The following is a 15,215-nucleotide window of genomic DNA, read 5'->3' on the forward strand; positions in this document are numbered from 1 at the left end:
GTAACACTTAAAAATGTCTCCATCTGTGGTACAGTGATGTTACTCATGACAGTTTAATGCCCCAAACCAAAGTCTGATATGCTGCTGTGAAACTCTGCATCTGCAAACTGGTTTAGAGAACAATCTTTTATTTCAAGGTGGATCATCTAAAAAAGCGGTCCTCCTAACTGTCAATCATTCTGGTGATATGTTTAAGTAAGGCCGTCCTACATGCTTGTCCCCAGATAACTATCTTTTTCTGCGCATGCACACTTTCAGGCATTTGTGTGTGGTGAGCTACGGTTTTAAACAGTCATTGAAGCTCACCTTTCTCACAGTGGTTCTTTGATTGCATGAGAGAAAAAATGTCTACGAAGTGCATGAGAAGAAAAGGAAGAGGCAGATATATCCCAAAATGCTTTGCGTGGAGAGCTCTCCTTGCAGCAGCAGCCCGCTGTCGCCATGGCTGTCCCTACCCGACTGTGGCAACTAATAACAAAGATGGCACAGGCACCGCGCGGTGGAGAAGGAGTTACGTGACCAACGGGGGGCAAAAAGGAGTGATAATGTCGCCGAATCGTAAGTTAGCCGAGTTTGCTATAGACTCCACTATACAGTCCCTGCTCTATATATAGTGACTTAGGGATTTAGGGGTTAGGGCGGACTTTCGGACACAGTAAGCTTGTATGAGCTATGATCACAGCAACCGCCTGCACTAGAAGAAATGGGTTGCTCTCGCACGCATTTAATAGGCGTTCCCTCTCAGGAGTGGGTACTGGGTTGTGTGTTTTTTTTAAGTGGGCAGGTCTTTTAAAAACTTCGCAAAAATCCTTCCTAATACCTTTAAGACAAGAAACAAACAAATTTGGTTTAGTTACTAATGTGTTTTTAAAGGAAATGGTTTCCATTTAATTTCCTTAACTTTGTTTGTTTGCTTTGACTGCAAAAGAGACAGGTTTGTACTACAGCTTAATAAGGTTTTCTTATTTCTCTAATGATTATTTGGTTTATGGAGATCAAATAACTTCTTGAATATAATCAAGAAGTTATGTTGTGAATGAAGAACAAAGTGCATTAGTTCAGATTTAGTCATGTGACAGAAGTGGATGTAACTACTACACCGTCTAAAATAAGCTATTGCCCCACAAAAACTAGTGCATGATTTATGCTTTAAAGATGGCCTTCAATGAAAGTATTTATTTCCATTGAAATAAAATTATAAACAGGTGGATTCTGACACTGAATTTTTAAGGCAAAGGGTTGTACAAAATTGCATTTAGAGATGATCAATGCACAGAATACCCTCTTTAAATAACACTTCCTTTTATAAAAATGACTCTCAAACAGAACCTCAACTTTAACACATGTAATCTACACTCACCGGCCACTTTATTAGGTACCCCATGCTAGTAACGGGTTGGACCCCCTTTTGCCTTCAGAACTGCCTCAATTCTTCGTGGCATAGATTCAACAAGGTGCTGGAAGCATTCCTCAGGGAGTTTGGTCCATNAAAAAAAAAAAAAAACTACAAACAAATATGACAAATAAAGCAGAGATTGGCTGAGTGTACGTTTGGACATTTTTTTGAAAATATGACTTGGGAAACCTTGTCATTAGAAAATGGCTCATATTCAGAGGAGAAGAAACTTAAACCCATCAATTTCACCAAGGTTATTGCATTGATCACAACAGTTTTGTTAAAAAAGCCATTTGACTAGTCAAGAGGCTTTTTCTTTGTAGTCAGAAGAAAGCTTATATAATATAAAAAATAGTATCTTGAGGAATGAATGCAAAAAATGATCAGCTTTGAGGGGGTTAGTTTTTCTGTGTTTGACACCTCTCCATATACTAATCAGTTAATATTTAAAGGTTTTCATCAAAATTATTTATAACAAAATACAGCTACAGACTGTCTAGCTGCTGGCTAGAGTAAAGTACTGATAAAACATTGCATATAAATAATGGAATTTACTTTTTTTGTAATTCCTAAAAACTTATATAAATGTATACATTTTGATCTCTGGTTGCAATGTCGACACAAAAGCATTTTGCACCAATAGGAATAGTTGGTTGAAGTCACAGGAAATGGAGCTCAGGCTTTGCCAGATCCTAGTAGCTCGGTGATGGTGCTGAGAACTGGTTTCTTCTCTGTGCTGCATAGATCAGGTTCTAAGACAAAAAAGCTTGTGAGCTTGGTGCCGACTTAAGGAAGCAAAGGGGTTCAGAAGCCAGGCACTTGGGCAGGTAATTTACATGTTTGCTAATGCTAATCTTTTGTAAGCATTAGCATTGGCAAACCAGGCACTGATGCAGGAGAACTGAAGGTTGGAACAAGAACACAGAGTGAGAGTCAATCGCCTACTGATCCGAAGCAGCTAAATTTGTATCTATCTCCTTTTAGTTTCCCCTTTTGTCTCATTTAATTGGTTTGTTGTTTTAAAGGTTTTTTTTTTTTTTTTTTACTAGTTCTTTTAAGTAGAGTTCTTTTATTTATTTTTTTGTTTTGTTTTTCTGTGGCTTAAATTAAAAAAACCCTTCATTTGAAATTGAATGTGTGAATGATTTTCATTTAATTCTTGGTTTATCACACTTGCATTGTATCTAACAAGGCCAAGGACTAACAAGGCAGATAAAATAAAAGCATATTTTTTGAAACAAAACTGTAAAACATACACTTTAGAAGGGAACATTTTGTTAGATATAAGATGAAATAAAATGTAATGCAGAGTAGGGGAAATGACAGAGAAAAGGACATGATGGGTTAGGAAGAGGCAGGGGGAGGGTAGCACCCTGTCCCCCTAATGTCCCAGATAACATTCTACTAATACCACAGGGGGTAGGGGGGGGAATAACCTAAATTTCATCTGTTAAATAAAAACTAAGAGCCCTGATGCCTTTGAAATCATTAGACACCATAAAAAAAGAAAAATCTATATAAAAGATAAAACAAAAGTAAAAAAATGAACATAAAGTTTCTACGTTTTTCAAAAACCTTGAACTTTAAATATACATAAAGATGTGTCTTTATGCAACTGAACGTACACAAACAGAGACAGCTGCATTTTAGATGAACCTTTTCCTATTTTAAATGCAAAATGGAATTTATGACTTGTGACAGACCTGTTGTAATATCAAAGGCAAACACAGAACTATTTCAAAGCTATATTACATTGTAAATAATAGTATTAGATGATGATTTAAGGACATGCAGTAATTTTCTCTCACAAACATGTCTCAGAAACACAGTTTTATATTAGCCAATGCAGCCCATCCTGCTTCTGTAAAAGAATGTAGGAGTGGGAAGGTAACACTTAAAAATGTCTCCATCTGTGGTACAGTGATGTTACTCATGACAGTTTAATGCCCCAAACCAAAGTCTGCAATGCTGCTGTGAAACTCTGCATCTGCAAACTGGTTTAGAGAACAATCTTTTATTTCAAGGTGGATCATCTAAAAAAAGCGGTCCTCCTAACTGTCAATCATTCTGGTGATATGTAATTTCCATTATTATTCAGACCAATACTATTGTTTTCTAAACAAGAACAAACAAAAAGTACATCAACTATAAAATTACTATGGATATTGTTATCTCTTGTGAAATGCATTTCTCAATATGTTGGGCTTATTGCTTCTTTAAATCAAATCTCCAGTCAAGTGTTTGGTGGGTTTGGTAGGCCTCCCTTTAAAAAGACCGATTTTGGATTAACTTAAAACGTTTTCTGCCTACACACTGACTAAATCACTGCTATGCAGGAAAAATATGCACCTAGAAAAACATGTAATTACATCTTAGCAACCCTCAGAGAAAAAGAAAAGAATGACAAAACTGATTATAAAAGTAGAGGTCAGTGAAAAAGCAGCAGCTTATATAAGCTGCTTTACATAATATCTGGCTAATAATGCCTTTGCAGAGTTCAGTCAGAATAGAAAAAAGTTATACAAGATGTTTTTAAAAATGTGATATAATGTCAACACAATAAAAACAGAAAAAAGAGAAGCTGATTAAAAACAACTTTCTTATAATAATCCACATAAAAGACAGATCTGCCAACAGGGAGTCTACTTGTTGAAATACTTAACAGTCTTTTAAATATGTGGAGGTCTGGCTAATTAAATCTCCAAATTCTTAGCATAACAATTAGAAAAAAAAACCTCACTGCATGCATGGAAATTATTTTCTTATGTAGTACTGTAGGCGTTTTCCTAATGCCGAAAGTTGTGAAATTGTGAAAAAATAAAATAATTACAAGATATGCAACCTCAAGGAACATTTAAACAAGTATTAAATGAGATCTGAGATTATTTCAACAAGAGAACTTTCTCATTTAACACGAAACTCAGTATTATTGACAGACTGAAGCGTTTTTATTTTTACTTAACATGTTTAAGAAAACTACTGTGTTGAGTCTCACAGTTGCATTTATTTTAATTGTGATATAAAGTGCTTCTTAAAAGTATTATATACAGTGATAAGATTAGTATTAGTATTCAGACCACTTGAACTTTTTTATTAGGATTCTATGTGACAGAAGAACCTTTACTCTGTGCAAAGAATTCAAATATAAAGTTAATATAGATTTCATCCACATCTGTAGCTGAGAGGAAGGGGAGGGATAAGCTCATCAGGAGGACCAGCTCTGTCCTAAGAAGCTCCCCGGAAACAGTGCATGCGATGGGAGACAAATGGCCGAATTTAAAAAATTTAAGAAAAAAAAGTGTCTTTCCTGTTGCATAGAGCTATTGCAGAGCAGAGAGAGCTCTTTCAGTTATAGAGTGCTGAATCCTAGATGCTCTAAGGAGCGCTTCTTCAGGTCCTCCCTTCTAGTTGATGTTAGACTTCATAATGTCAACAAATCCAGCAAGTGTTTACCATCATAGTGCTGGTTCCACAGGTTCCTCTTCTTTGGTTTCCAAATTGTAAAATCATGTATGTTACACAGCTTTTTTTTGCTTGATTCTTACCTTTTTACAATATTCTGGGAACAGGCTGCTGTCTTTCTTCTATTTAACTTGAACATTCAATTATTATCTGAATATGCCTAATCGTTGCACTGCATTTTTTTCACTTTTTATAAGGTTTTTCTCTTCTGCTTTACAGCTTAAATTTTGATTAAATATATATTCCTATTATGTCTACTGTGAAGGTCTGGTGTATTCCATCTATATGTCTTTGCCATTGTGGAAAAACAAAGGGTCAGAGGTGTTTCAAATTTTAAAAGTAGCAAAAGTATTTCTATTCAATTCTAAACCTATATTAATTCACAAAGTTGATAATAAATAAAACAAATAAAACGTAGATGTCATTTTTTGCTTTAAAATACAATAGAGACTTAATTACAATGGTAACATTTAAGGGGTTAAAAAATAGCAAAGTCTTCCTGATTCGATTATGCATTTTAATTTTCAAAACATAAAAAAATCTATTGCTGCCTAATATTTCTATGGTATCTCATGTAAAGAATGATACCTCTTTTAAAATGTGTGTTGTATATTAGAGATCTTTTTAAAGCATTTGTGACAAAAAAGATGAATAACTTTTAAATATAAACATCAGTTAATTTACTCCAAGAGAAATCAGCGTCAAAGTTAATTTGGTATTTGAAAAACCCCACAAAATTATAGCTCAGTCATACAGAGCATTATTCATATGTCTTTGAGCTTATTAACCCTACAGAGTAAACATGATTTAGCCCGTGCTTCCAATCACTCGCTAAGAGGTCACACAAACACAAAAGTAGAAGCCCTCAAAAAGAAAACACTCTTGACCGGAAACAGGTTGCTTTCAACAACTCAGATATTTTTACACATACATTCCTGAGCTAATCCCAACTTTCTGAAGTGTAAAGCTTATCCACCTGGGTTAACGGAAATAAAAATAAAACAATATATCTGCAAAATAGTTCAATGCAGAGCGAAAAACTAATACAACTTCTCAAATGTTAGAGAAAACAATGAAAAGTTTTTGTTGATGTTCCTTATCCTTTATATTATGGGGATTTGTACCTCAGAGGGGGAAGTGCTGGGATGCAGCAGGAGTAGGATCAAATTCCACCACCTAGAACCAACGCCAATTGGATGTTGCTGGCAGCTGTCCAGCCAATCAGAAAGGGTTAAACAGGTTCACTCGGGTTGTTTAGGTTCACCAGGGACTGCAGGGGAAAGGTCACCTCTGTCGGCTGTCTGTGTTGACACCATTTTCTTCTAACGACCTTCATAAAAACAGAAAAACAAAACGAGAGATGTTTTAGCATGAGGGCAACATATCTGCCTTGAATGAAGAGACAACAAGTGTAAGAAAACTGTTCAGGTCAAATGGTGAAACACTTCTAAAACAATCCAGGATGGTGAGATGTTGCAGGAGTTTGATCAAATGCACATTGCTTTGGAGCAAAATAAAATCCAACCAGGTTTCTACACAGAAATCCTTTTCCTCGCAATGAGATGTTTGGTTTTTTAAACACAGAACATGTTTTGTTAAAAGTGTGGAAAATCCATTTTGAAAAGCTAATTTCTAAATTCGTTTTATCTGATAACTGGAGCATGAATCAAGATAGCTGTACTTTGTTGAAATAGCTGCACTGTGCTGAAATCCAATTACAATATTCAACTTTATAAATTAAGTTCTTGTCTTATCAGTTTTTTTTTTCCTCAGCACAGGGATTTTGGGTTTATTTAAAAATAAACCTCAGTTGTCTAACAGCTGCCTCACATTGGTCAAAATCTGTCAGTCAAAAGTACAGAAGTCAACCCTTCTAAAAATTGAAATAACAAAACGTTATATGGGTATTTTTATATATAAACAATGCATGGACTATTTTCATTAAGTACATTAAGTATTTAGTTGTGGTTTGTATTTTTGGAGGAAGAAAAAGGAAATTTTGGGGATAAAGATAAATTAGTATTCTGGTTTCAGCAATTAGAGCAGGATTTGAAAAAAAAAAGAAGCTTTATTTGGCCAAGTTTAATGAATTATTTAAAACCTCATTTAGATGCTCTGGATAGATCTGGTTCTATTTACTATGAAACTAAAGATAAAAAGTTTTACTACAAGAAAAAAGTATCAAAAAATTTCTGTTCCAAGGCAAAGCAAGTTTATTTGTATAGATAAATTCAGTAAAAGGGCAATTCAGTGCTTTACATTAAAATAGAAGAAAAATAAAAGTAGAATAAAAGCAAATAAAGATAAAAACATGCTAAAAACAGGTAGCAAAGCAATTAAAACAGTTGGACCACAACCGGGCTGATGTGCTCTACTTTCTTACTGCTAGTGAGAGCAGAAGGGTTTCGGATCAGCTGCAGCTGTCTGATGGATTTTTAGACAAGCCTATGGAGACACTGTTACAGTAATCAATTCTACTAAAGATAAATGCATAAAGGAGTTTTTGTAGATCCTGCTTGGACATTAGTCCTTAAATCCTGGAGATGTTCTTCAGGTCATAAAAGGCAGACTTACCGTAAGCCCCTGTCACACCTTGACGATTTAGACAGCGTATGCCTGACGTCCCAGAATCTCCTAAAACGCTGGCATATGCTGAACTTTCTATGTATTTTTTCAATTTTGGACGTATACATAGAGTATTCAGTTCAAGTCCAGAACTTATGTCCAACAACAGCCTAACTTATGCATAAAGCCAGTGTCCTAAGAGGGGCAGCAATGTGCCAGGAGGCGCCTGGCCTTCATAAAAAGATTTCTTTGATCACGGTATTAACCTAGCTCCTGTTTAGCGCCTGCCAACAAAAAAAAAATTTTATATACATAAATAAAAACAGAAAAAAAAAGAAGTAGATTTTGCAGTCACAGCAGATTCAGTGTCATGTCTGTTGGGAAGTTTGTTGGTTGTGACCGTGGGTTTGAAAGCAGGAAGCATCCATCACACCTTACCTTCACGTTCACCCTATGATGGGGATGAAGTCTGGAGGATTAAACAGTAGATGTAAGTTAGAAACATATTCAACAGTCGTCTGGAACACTTCAAATACGTCGATATGCCTTGGAGATAAGTTCTTGATAAGTTACACATAAGTTATGCACAGGGTACTCATAGGTTTTGGATAAGCTGGACACTACCTTATTAGTAACTTACATTTAACGTAGTTGAACGATCAGATAACATACCTGTTACCTATTGCCCACGTAGGAGCATACGCTGGAATACGTCAAGAAATTTTAAGCATGCTCTACGAAATTTCTTGCCACATGTTGACGTGTGCCAGTTTCCTTCAGTGTGCTCATAACTGATACAAAACTGACCCATAACTTATCCAACATATACCAGCGTTTTTGCCAGATTTTTTTAAAGCCGTCAAGGTGTGACAGGGGCTTTAGTAATTGCCTTTATGTGCCTTTGAAGGTTCAGCTCTGAGTCCATCAAACACCAAAATTTCGGCCATAATCAGCTCCGAAGATTATTACCTCACTTCTGTTTTTATTCAGTTGAAGGAAATAATGTTGCATCCACGTATTGATCTGTTTTTGAAGCATTTAGCCAACCCTCTGATGGGTTTCATAGTCACCTGTTGACATTGTGATGTAAAGCTGTGTGACGTCTGCATAGTTATGGTAAATTATCTTGTTGTTTGCTATAATCTGAGTCAAGGGGAGCATGTAGATTTTGAATAGGAAGGTGCCCAGAATTGAGCCTTGAGGAACCCCAAATGTGATTTTTCTGGTCTCTGATTTATAGTTCCCTACTGACACATAAAAGTCCCTGTCATTCAGGTAGGATTTAAACCAGTCCAGGGCTGTACCAAAAAGGCCGACCCAGTTTTCCAGATTCTCATATACAATTGAGGGAACAACAATATCAAACGCTGCACTGAGGTTACAATAATACCAGCACTGTCGTTCTTCCAGAGTCTGGATTTAAACAGGTGTCATTGAACACCTTAATCAGGACATTCTCTGTACTGTGGTTGGCACGGAAACCTAACTGGAAGACATCAAACAGAGATGGGGGATCGCAGTCAACAAGTCATCTCTATGTCATGTTTTTGTTCTACAGTACACAGGTACTGAGCCCGGTGAGTCCAATCTGGTTTATCCTTTGTAGATGGACTCACCTGGCTCAGTGGCTGTGTAGAACAAACCCATTACAGAGAGATGACTTGTCGACAACAGATGCCCCATTTCTGACATCAAAGCAGTTGGTCTTTGTTAAGAAGGCGTTTAAATACAACTTTTTCAATAATCTTACTGATGTAGGGAAGGTTTGAGATGGGTCTGTAGTTCTGCAGGACCAATTTGTCCAAGGTTTTTTTAAATAACAATTGTTTGATAATATCTGTTTTTAAGGCTCGGGGGGAAACGAACGACATAAGGGATGCATTTATGATTTGAATCAAATCAGACTCTTGAACAGTTACAACCTTATTAATGAAAAATGTGGGTAAAACATCAAGACGGCAGGAAGAGGATTCTAATTAGCAGCAATTCAGCTCCAATGAAATACTCCCCAAATGCATTAACCACCCATTCTGGCAGGCTGCATTCATATAATTCTTGAATAGCATTTAAGACTACGTAAAATCAGCAAAAAAAAAAGAAAAAAAAAAAGAAAAATAAATATCACAAATGTAGCAATCTGAGATACAAAACTTTCTTGTTTTTCAAAATATATTATATATTAATTGTGGCTTCTGAGATTGAGAATATATTTTGAAAAACAAGAAAGTTTTGTATCTCAGATTGCTACAACAAAAGTAAATATTGGTTGTTTTCTATTTCATACTCTATTAATGCCACAATAATTCAGTTCAATCATAAAGTTTGTTGTCTTGGTTTGATTGCACCTAGAATGCCTCCAGGCTGCGTGAATATGTGACAGGCTGCACAGAAATCTTTTATTCTACTTTTATTTCTAAGAGTCCAAAACTCTATTCCTTACTCTGCTACACTTTCCTACTACCCTCACAATTTGCATTTTTTCCTGTTATTTCATCTTTAATCTTATATTCTATCTATATTTTTCTCTTCAAAATAGCTACATTTAGCTCAATGTTTTGTTTAGTTGTGACACCTTCCTAGAGGGGGAGACATACGGAGCTACTGCTGTCAGCAACTTTACACTCAATTTCTATATGACACACTAGGCTCTTTCTTTTATTGGTCATCTCTGTTTCTCTTGTAGAAAGAGCTTTTAGTTGAACTTTTATTGTGCCTAAATTTCATCTTCTAGACTTGAAAACTCGCTCAGAGCTCATCTGTTTAAAAGAAATCTGTTTAGCATTTTTCTCCTGTAGATAAAGCCACTATAGGAGCTCCAGCTACCATTAACCGTTTATGTTTTCCTTCCCTATAGAAAGCATGGATCAGATCAACTGTGTTTCTATTTTTTCCTGCATGTAGATTCTTTCTTCTCAAACCCATGGTCAGTCATGGCTAAAGATTATTTTTCTTAAACATGGTTCTGCTGGAGATTTCTACCTGTTATTGTTGTTGAATGCTCTTTCCTCTGTTTTTTACATGCATGCTAAGTATAGCAGACTGCTGAAAGGCAGTGACATAAATCAAGTGACTGTACTGTCAATACATGCTTTTCCAGGAGCAGAACATCCTGCAAGTCAACAACTCGATGCAAACTGCTGGGTTTCCTAAGATAGAAAACTTGCAAACAATTTGAATGGCAAGTTGAATTTGACATCATTGTTTGATAACTGGGTTAATTGCAAAATGCATGCACTGACTTTGATCTGTCAGTCTGAAGCGCTGAATTTAAATCACTTTACTGTATTTATTACATAGAAATTACTGTTTCCCTCATCGACCAGTGGGAACTTTTAACAGTTGTGCTCATAGGCCAAAAATGTATACCGGTAGTTAAATATTTACTAAGTCAGACCAAAATGATCTCATCCTTCCTCCTTTTTTCAAAAGGTCACAGAGACTTTTAGATAAACATTAAAGTTTAGATTAATATGGAGATGAGGACTTCTCCTTTAAGATTAGTAATTTGAATTTAATTAAAGAAATTGGTATCATACTCTAAAATACTAATATTTAATCGGCATCTGAGAAGAGTAGGGTTAAATTTCTATGAGCACAGTTTGGATTCTGTGAGATGGCAAAGCAGGTTTAATAAAACCTATTTGTTAAAAAAATTACTTTAGTAAAACTGGACCAGGATTTTAAAAAATAACTGTGAGCTCTTGAGTAAAACAAACATATTTGCTTTGCCTCTGATAATAAGGCTGGATTATGTGCTTAAATACAAGTTTTATATTTGGATAAAAATAACAAAAATACAATTAAATGCTTCAGGCACACGGTTTATTTTTCTCAAATGGCAGAATAAACATATTAAAAATAAGAATTAATTTTATCCTTCACATTCCAGCATGTCTTCGCTGTCGATTGATTGTCTTATAAAGAAGGTCACAAGAGTTTAAACTTAAAGAGGCATGTCTAAACAATGCCTCTAAACCACCAAGAAATAAATGATTTAATGAAGCAGAACCAAGTACTGGTGCTTAACTTTTTTCCCCATGTGGTAAAAAAGGGAAACAAAACTGTCCCTGATTAAGATCAGAAATTACAATTTAGGTCTAAAGGATCTAGAGAGGAGTTTGCAGACAACCATCATGCTAAGCAAGACTGCCGATGGAACATACATTAGATAAAAGAGAAAGGAATAAATTATATTAAAATCTACTAAACGAAATCATAAATACATGCAAGATATTTGTAATGACATAGTTGTTAATTTCTATAAAACCTAGAGGATGAGATAGGTTAGCTAAGCTGCTGCTCCTTTACTGTCTGAAAGCTGTACAAAAAGAAATTTCCATTTGTATACACTCTGTTTCTAGAAAATGACAATAAAAGTTGTCTACATCTAAGGTTTCCTGAAACCAAACACATTATTTTAGCAAAAAAATAGGAAATTAAAATGATCAAATCAAGTCTGAGAGCGGCAAGATGTAGAACTTTACAGACAAAAATTGTCAGAGGCTTGTGGAAAATCCTCTTTTTTTCAAAATAAACAATGAAAAAAAAAGCCCACACAGAACTGGTTATCCAGACTGAAAGAGAGAAGATAGAACATAATAATAGAATAGAGCTTAAAAGAAAACTACTTGTTTAGCTCTACAGATTTCTAATAAAAGTAAAGATCTTAATGAAACCAATAGTTGATCAGATTTTTAAATTGTTTATAATTATTAAAGAGAAACATCACTCTGATTAGTATCAGATGTTTATGTTTAATAATGACAAGTTATAACCTGCCAGGGGTATGAACAATAACGGGCTTTGAAAAAGCTTAAAATAAACCTCTGTGGGTAATTAAGAAATCAGGTGGTAGAAACATTTGTAAAGGAAATATTTTAAATGGTAAAAAAATGTTTATTAAAATAAAAAAACTGGATGTTTTTTAAACACATATTTATATCTAAACAATAGCTAACACACATCAGAGAAAATAATCCAACCTGTTTTGGAAGAACTATGATGCGTTTCTTCAACTCAAACTCAAAAACACTGCTGGATTATCTTCAAAAGGATCTACGGGAAATCCTGATGCATAAGTGTCATTTTCCAGTTCAGATATAAAAATAAACAGCACCTTGAAACAAGAACTTTTCCAATTCATATGTTCAGCCATTGTACATGTCTTTTTGTTTAAAAGACTCCTCATGCTTTTTTTCTCCCTAGAATTATTAGGGGTGAGTTTTGGCATGTCTCAATATGATATTACCATGATATTGCAATATCACCATATATATTGTGATAATTTACCCAGCTATAAAAATGAAATACATTGATAAAAAAGCAAGTGCTGTATATGTTCACCAGAATCCATGTTTTTTGGGGTTTGAATCAGTGCACTATCTACTACTATCACCCCCTTAACTAAAGAAATGGTGCTGCGGCGCACAGCAGAAGGGCTCCACTGCGCTATCTACCAGAGTGGTGGTGCAGATGTAGCCCCTTTACCCTCTTTGTTTTGATAAAAAAAAAAAAAAAAATGTTTTCTAATAGATATATTGAAGTGAAAGCTTAATATTGCTGGTGAACATTCTCAGTCATGCAGGTCATAGTCATTCCAAAAAAAGTAAAAAAAAAAAAGTTTAAAAAAAAAACAATCCACTGGACTTTGTTTTCCAAGTTTGAAGACGTTTCACTTCCCATCCAGGAAGCTTTCTCAATTCTAAATGTCTGGATTAGTGTTGAGTTCCAAGCTTTATAGAGTAGCCAATCAAAGTCTTGTTATGGCTAAGAAAACATGCGAATTGAACCGAAAAATACAGATCCACCCCTTAGTAATGGAGAGTTGTTGAGGTTGTTGTTGGCCTGCAATACCCAAAACTGACCTCGATATTATATTGGATAGCCGAAAATCACAAAAAACTGTCTAATTGGCCTTTCTTTTAGGCTAGGGGGAAGGAGTATTGGTCTGCTCTGCTACCTTCCAGCTGACCGGCAGTGCACAACAACAGTGCATTTGGTTTGGTTTGCTACCATCCTGGAGAGAAATATCAGCTTTGCTGCTGCCATCAACACCTTTGTTTATAGATGTTCAAGATCTGCCTGTTTTTCAGTGTAGTCCTGTTTCTCTGATTATGACTGGCTGGATGTGCTCTCTTCATCCTCTGACATGGGAGTTGGCTCAGAGCTTGTCTGGCCTGGCTGTGTGTTTCCTGGACGGGGCCGCCTTTTACAGCTGCTTTTTGTATCCCTGCTTCTGTATCCTTGAACCCCAGTCGGCCTCGGCAGATGGCCTGATTCTGATGGAGGTTTCTTCTTGTTAAAAGGGAGTTTTTCCTCTCCACTGTCGCTACAAGCATGCTTAGTGTGAGGGATTGCATCTGAGTCAATGAGTCGATGCCATCAACAGGTTTTCCTTAGATAGAAAACTTTGAATCAATTTGACTGTATGATCTGTTGAACTGTAAAGTGCCATGAGATGACATGTGTGGTGAATTGGCGCTATATCAATAAACTGAATTGAAATGGTTTGTGCATTTGGAATTAATTTGCTCTAGGACTTTACTAAAAGTATCAGTGGCATGATCCTTTTTTTTACATTTTTATAGTCAAAACAAATGCCATGTATCAATGTGGTTTTACATCAACAAAAAAGATTCATATTTGGAATGAATGTTTCATAAACTAATCTATTTTATGCCAAGTCTTGCATCTGGCTATATCTATATCTTTCACACACAAATAAACATACACTACATTATGTCAAAGCTTAACCCAAACTTCACATCTGTTTCTTTTTCGTTAAAACGTAACAAAAATTTGCAAAGCCAGAACAGATCTTAACTCTGCTGCTAAGTGAACCCAACTTTAACTGAACTCCAGTGTTCTCAATGGACTGCTTCAACCTGCAGAATCCCAGATTGGATGTGATTTCGGCAGACTGTGATGTTTTTTAAAACCAGCAGTTGGTGGTTCAACGGGTTGCCTCAAAAACACAGAGGCTGTGTAGAACAGAGCAGCTCCATCTGTGAGCCCCACTTGATCTTTAACCTCTGACCTTCAGTGAAACCAGATCCACTCACTCAGAGTTCACTGAGGCTATAAGGACACTCCAAGTACAAATCAGCATAAGCCAGATTAAAGTGTATATATAGAGATATATCTTTATATATGACTTAGTTTTAAGTTTAACCAGTCAGGAGTCAGCAGAGTCATCGGTGAGGATATCTAACCCTACAGATGTGTCACAGCTGGTGTCACATAAAAAAGGAAAGGAGGCTGAAACGCAGCAATGCAGACAGGAGGAAGGAAGCGGAGTGCAGCATGCTTCCATTGTGTGGCTGTGGGGGGAGCAATTCATAACCATCCGCACTCTCACATCAACACACAAAAAATACTTTTAAATGGATAAAAACCAACAGATAAGCAGCCGCTCTGAATCTCTCACCTTCCGTCCGCGTTTCTTCCGTCAGACTCTGCAAGTTTAAAGACAAATACAAGAAGCTCAAAGCGCTAATGAGATGCAGAGAGGGCTTGGCCGCTTTCTCTGATTCACCGGTTTCTGCCTGAAAAGAGGAGGGTCGCTCCTGCCGCCGTGCACGCGCCCTGCTCACAATATTACGAAAGTCCCGGAAGTGCACGAGCATCCAAAGTGATGTGCGTCCCTCGCCATGCATGGAGGTGAAGAGAGGAAACGCGGAGATTATTTAGCTGCAACTAAAACAAACATAAATATTAGGAAGAGGATTAGCGCCATTGAAAAAAACAAACAAAAAAAAAACGGATTTTTAAATTTTATTTCAGTTTAATAGGG

The 15,215-nt window shown here is 36.0% G+C and overlaps 1 protein-coding gene across 1 annotated transcript in view; it reads right to left on the minus strand.

Annotated features, from left to right (window-relative positions):
* LOC107099134 (helicase ARIP4-like) overlaps positions 1-14,969 on the minus strand; it is an 84,589-nt gene extending 69,620 nt beyond the window's left edge. Inside the window, exons 1-2 of the mRNA XM_015397134.1 lie at positions 14,850-14,969; positions 5,983-6,188 (exon numbers count right to left, since the gene is read on the minus strand). The gene's annotated coding sequence lies outside the window, so the exon portion shown is untranslated. The remainder of the gene's footprint in view (positions 1-5,982; positions 6,189-14,849) is intronic.
* Positions 14,970-15,215: the final 246 nt, after the last annotated feature.

This window comes from Cyprinodon variegatus, unplaced genomic scaffold, assembly GCF_000732505.1.
Source record: "Cyprinodon variegatus isolate N-32 unplaced genomic scaffold, C_variegatus-1.0 Scaffold839, whole genome shotgun sequence".
NCBI classification, from domain to species: domain Eukaryota; kingdom Metazoa; phylum Chordata; class Actinopteri; order Cyprinodontiformes; family Cyprinodontidae; genus Cyprinodon; species Cyprinodon variegatus.